We start from the raw sequence: 6,000 nt of genomic DNA, 5'->3' as shown, positions 1-6,000 counted from the left end.
TCCTGGGCATGGGCGGTAGCTGCCTGAAAAGAGAGGAAAGGAGAAGTACCCCAGAAGCCAGCCCTCATCTTAGCTCCTCTTCTCTCTGCTCCTCCTGAAACCCAGGCTAAGGGACCTCAGGCTCCATCCTACCAGTTCCAGGCTTTGGCTTCAGACCAGGTTTCTCTGGCTATGAATCGCTCATCACCCCCAAATAACTCTGGCTAGCTGCCCTGCTTCTTACAAAAGTCAAGGGTCCTGAGTTGCATAGAAGCTGTCCCCAACCCTGAGTGTTCCATGTGCCCCTGCCAGCGTTCAATGAGGTAACCCGAGAGCTGTCACAGGGTTAGCATGTATGCTGTGAAGATACTGAATTCACATAAGTAGACAAAGTCCACCACATAGGCAAACCCGGAGTCGACACTTGAAGCTTTCCTAAGGGCAGTGGAAGAGTCAGAAGGTGATAGGTAAGCAGGCAGGCGCCACTGGTGAGTGGTTCCAGCAGGAAGTGGGTGCTACCTCCATCCCTTCCTCCTCTTCCTCTTTTGAGTCACATGTGTGCCGGGCCAGTCTTAAATTCACAATGTAGACAGGCCTTGTGATCTTCCTGCCTCGTCTCCCGAGTGCGGGGATTACAGTCATGGGCCACCACACCAGCTTTGTGGGGTGCTGGGGGTGGAAGCCAGGGCTCTGTGCATGCTAGGCAAGCACTCCTAACCGAGCAAGAACCTCAGTTCCTCCAGCTGCTCTTTAAGGAGCTCTTACAGGACACTGACCAGGGCATGCTGAGGCCTCCTACTGAATGCTTGAGATGTCCCTAGGCAAGGAGGGTGGCATCATGTCTGGAAGAAGGAGTTTAGGAGTCAAGTCCAGAACACGCTAACATTTTGGCATGCTAACCTGCCAGAGCTGCACAGTCCCCACTTTACCTTCAGGGGACCTTCTGCCCCACCAACACCACCAACCAGCACTACAACTTGAGCTTCCTTCACTACAAGTATTTATTCCTCTCTTCATTCCTTATACCGATAACTTTAATATTTTGCTGAATGTAAACCTCCTTGAAGAAAATGTTCAAACGGATAAAATGTATGATCCTTCTCCCTGGGGGAAAATATACATGTAAATTTGGTATCTCGCTCCATATAGTCAATGATTCTTGGCAGAGTCCACAGACTCTAAGTTAAGAGCTATTATTTCATTTTACCCTGCCTTGATCCAGAGGACATTTAAAATAAATCATGAAAGGTTTGAGACAGGTCAAGAGGAGACTGGAGAAAAACAAGGTAGGGACAAAATGGAGCCTGGAATGAAACCAGCCCAGACCATTGTGACCTACACAGCTAAGTCTGTGTCATCTGTTTAGCCCTGAAGACTCTGGCAGCCCAGAGAAAAAGGGAAACATCTCTCACAGAGGTCACAGCATCCATGGGATAAAAATAAACCTCTTACTCCTCGAAGATGCACAGCCAGTCCTGGTAGATGGATGAGCTTCCCTTCTGAAAGCCTCCTTCGAGATAACAAAGGACAGGTGTCCCTCTGTGGCAGGGTGACCCCTGTCTCCTCTCCTGCCTGGAATGCTCTTGGCATTAGTGCAGCCCACACTGTAGGCAGGCCGAGAGTGCTGGTCTCTTTTTGAGTGACAGTTCAGGTAGAGCTGTGTATAGGCCGGTGAGATGGTTTTCTCAGGTAAAGGTGCTCGCTGCCAACCCTGGTCACCTGAGTCTCGTCTCCAGGACCCACATGGTGGAAGGAGAGAACTGAACCCCACAAGTGACCTTCACAAGCATGTTGTAGCATTAAATGGCTTTTTAAAAATATTTTTATTGCCAGGCGGTGGTGGCGCACGCCTTTAATCCCAGCACTCGGGAGGCAGAGGCAAGCGGATCTCTGTGAGTTCGAGGCCAGCCTGGTCTACAAGAGCTAGTTCCAGGACAGGAACCAAAAAGCTACGGAGAAACTCTGTCTCGAAAAATCCAAAAAAAAGAAAAGAAAAAAAATATTTTTATGTATACAGGCATTTTTGCCTGCATATATGTCTATGCACAGCTTGCATGTCTGATACCCACGGAGGAGGCCAGAAGAGGGCTTTGAATACCCTGGAGTTACAGACGGTTGTGAGCTGCAATGTAAGTGACAGGAATTGATCCCAGGTCCTCTGGAAGTGGAGCCAGTGCACTCAACTGATGGGCCGTCTCTCCAGCACGCACGCGTGTGCACATACACACATGTGCACGCGCGCACACGCATACACACACACACACACACACCTGCCAAAGTTTGTTTTAAGCTTTTGTAAGCTGGGAGCATAGCTCTAGAGGAGAACATGTTTAAACATATCCATGATTTTCCATTCCATCCCCAGTAGGAAAAAAAAATAACAACAGCAACAACAACAAAACTACTCCCTCTAAGATAAAGTCTAAAAAGTTTTGAATAATTAAAATCATTTTTTCTGCTTTTATATTTGTTTGGTTTTTGTTTTTGGAGACAGGGTTTTATGTAGCCTAGGCTAGCCTCAAATTCCTTAAATTCCCAACCTTTCTGCTTCCACCTCCCAAATGCTGGTATTGAGCTCAAAATGATGCGTGTAAAGTCTCTCATTCTCGGCCAATAGGTAAGAACCACTGTTGCTGGACACACACAGTCATGAGGTAACACACCACTGTTGCTGAGCATGCATACACAGCCATGAGGTAACACACCACTGCTGCTGGACACACACACACAGCCATGAGGTAACACACCACTGTTGCTGGACATACACACACAGCCATGAGGTAACACACCACTGCTGCTGGACACACACACACAGCCATGAGGTAACACACCACTGCTGCTGGACACACACAGCCATGAGGTAACACACCACTGTTGCTGAGGTAACACACCACTGTTGCTGGACATACACACACAGCCATGAGGTAACACACCACTGCTGCTGGACATACACAGCTTTTCTCCCGTCGATGGAGACCAGTGTGAGGACCAGTGTGAGAACTGATGAAAATGCTGAGCTGCTTGCTCAAGGGCCACACTATAGAGTCATGTTCAGTGTGTAAGATGCACACACATGAAGGAACTTATGAGCTACCTAGTCACTGGGACAGTGGACAGCCAGCTTACCTCTCTTTGACCTGCTAACCACTGCTGATACTGGGTATAAACTATATGCTTAGTACAAATTCTATTTTCTATTTCTGTCCTCCCTAGTGTTTTGTTTGCTTGTTTTTCAAGATAGGGTTTCTCTGTGTAACAACCCTAGCTGCCCTGGAACTCACTTTGTAGACCAGGCTGATCTCAAACTCAGAGATCCACCTATCTCTGCCTACCGAGTGCTGGGTTTATAGCTGTGCACCAACCCTGTCTAGTCTTTTGATAGCAAATAAAACTGAATTTCTATAAGCTAAAACAAGAACTGTATGTATCTCACAAAATTGTTAAATGAGAATTAAAAAGAATTGAACTGTGGCTGTGTCTGAGCGGTCACCTGAGCTGGGTTTGGTTTCCCAGTGGCAGCCGATGAAGAGTGAGCTCCAAATGAGCTTGAATACAGGTAGTTTGTTTACCGTTTTGAAACAGGGTTTTTATGTAGGCCAGGCTAGCCTTGAGCTCCTGATCCTCTTGCCTCCACCCTTCAGCGCCTGGATGACAGACATTTGCCGCTGTGTGTGGTGCTGAAGGTGGAATACAAGGTGTTCTTTGTACTTAACAAACCACGCTACGAACCGAGTTACAGCCTCAGTCCACCTGCTGTATCGTCTGTGTAATTCTGCATAGTGCCCCTGTTGGGAATTTGACAACAGACCTTGCAGAGACAGGCTACAGGGCCTAGTCCTCTGTAGTTATAATAGACCGTGACCGCACCTAGAGCATCATGGGTTCTTCAGATTCTTCCAGAGTGGGGAGAAGGAGAGGGGCCCGTGTGGCCTTGCCTCTTTCCCCACGCTTGTTCACTGAATCCAAACACACCCAGACAGCAACAACCCTAATTTCCTGGTGTTTAGTGTTTAGACTGCACAGCCCCCTCCCCTGTGGGCCGAGGGGGGGGGGGGAGCAGGCAGCCCTGACTAGTTGGGATCTGTCTGAGTGACAGAAAGTCGGCCACAAACCGATGAGCCACTGAAAGTGAAAACGTGACACCGTGTGATGCTGCCCAGATGTGAGAGGCTGGGACCAGCATGCGGAGGTGAGTTCACAGGCCAGAGAGACCGAGCCTGCAGAGGAGGAAGGAGCCAGCGGACTGATTCAGAAGGCTTGGAGTGGAATAGACCTGACACTTATTCCCTAGAACTTAGAAAACAAAGGTTAGACACCGACTTTGGTCGAAATTCTAGGGATAATGCCCATAAAGTGTGACCTAGCTTTTAGGGCCCAACCTTCTGCTCCTCCATTTAAGAGCGTTGTGACCAGCAAGCCACTTAACCTCTCTCAAGACTTAGTTTGCCCGTCTGTTAAATGGGAATGCTATAACATGCCTACACTGCAGAATTATCCTGAGAATTGGATGACTCTCTCTACACGGTACTTCGTTTATGTCACCATGCTTTGTGTATGTAAACTTAATCATCACACTAACCCAGGGGAGGGGATATTTTTCTCCTCACTTTCCAGGTGATAAAATGGAAGCACAGAGAAGCCAAGTAACTGGCCCAGGTCACACAGGTGGAGACAGGCTTGAATGTCCTGTGGAGACCGCTCTCCACTGACCTGCTCTTGCCTGGGTTTCCGTGAATTAATTATTTGCACACAGGAAGCGCTGTTTCTATCACTTGCCCACATCACAGCTGCATTTTAACAGCTTTATTGGAGTATATTTTGCATGTTATGATTACATTTTGACTCTCATATCCTTCTGACACCAAGCTGAAGTCCCCTCAAGTCAGGGCAGTTTCCGGTTTGATCCCCAGAATCTCTCCAGCCAGATCCTCCCTTGCGTCTGTACGGTCTTGAAGAGATTTGCGGTAACGGGCAGACCTGCCTGGTGGAGCTTCGGCTAGCTTCCTTCCTGTCTGCTGGTGACTCAGCCATTAGCCTAAACGATGGGATCCTGGGATTGACAAGCCTTTGACGAATCCCAGAGCCACCGTGGGTCCGGAGCAGCTGCCTCCCAGCCCAGAGCCCAGCAGCCACATAAATAACTACAGAATTTGCAGGGTCCAGTATAAAATAAAAATCTAGGTGTTCTGGTGTGGCTTCTGCTGCCCTAATAAACACCATGACCCAAAGCAACCCGGAGGAGAAGAGGGTTTGTTTGGCTTACACCTCCTCCACATCACAGTCCATCCCGGGTGCCATCAGGGCAGTAGCGCCCGCAGGAGTTGATGCAAACAGAACGGCAGAGGAGCTCTGCCTACTGGATTGTGTCTTCTAGTTTATTTGGCTCCCTTTCCTAGCTAGCACAGGCCTACTTGCCTATGGACGGTACCACCAACAGAAGGCTGGGCCCTCCTCCATCAGTGAGCAATCAAGAAATCCACAGACATGCATAGGCCAACCTGATACAGGCAATTCTTCAACTGAGGTTTCTCATCCCACGTGTGTCAAGTGACAACCACGGTCAAGCACCACGTAGGGCCTCAAAATCGTCCTTAAGACTTTCAAGACAGGGACCGAAAGGCCTCAGACTTCGGAGCTGGATTATCTTCTTGGGTAAGTGATGGAGGAAGGTCATTGGCTAATAAAGGAACTGCCTTGGCCCATTTTATTGGTTAGAGCATAGGTAGGTGGAGTAAACAGAACAGAATGCTGGGAGGAAGAAGAAGTGAGCTCAGACTCCACAGCTCTCCTCTCGGGAGCAGATGCCTCAGAGAGACGCCATGCTCCCTGCTCCCGGGAAGACGCACGCAATGAAGCAAGCCGCCAGGTCAGACATGCTGAATCTTTCCCAGTAAGACCGGTGCTCACAGATTATTAGAGATGGGTTGATCGGGATATCAGAATTAGCCAGTAAGGGCTAGAACTAAAGGGCCAAGCAGTGATTAAAAGAATACAGTTTGTGTGTTGTTATTTCGGGGCAAA

Source organism: Microtus pennsylvanicus, chromosome 13 (genome assembly GCF_037038515.1).
Source record: "Microtus pennsylvanicus isolate mMicPen1 chromosome 13, mMicPen1.hap1, whole genome shotgun sequence".
NCBI lineage: Eukaryota > Metazoa > Chordata > Mammalia > Rodentia > Cricetidae > Microtus > Microtus pennsylvanicus.
The sequence above is the reverse complement of the archived record's forward strand: the minus strand, read 5'-3'. Positions refer to the sequence as shown.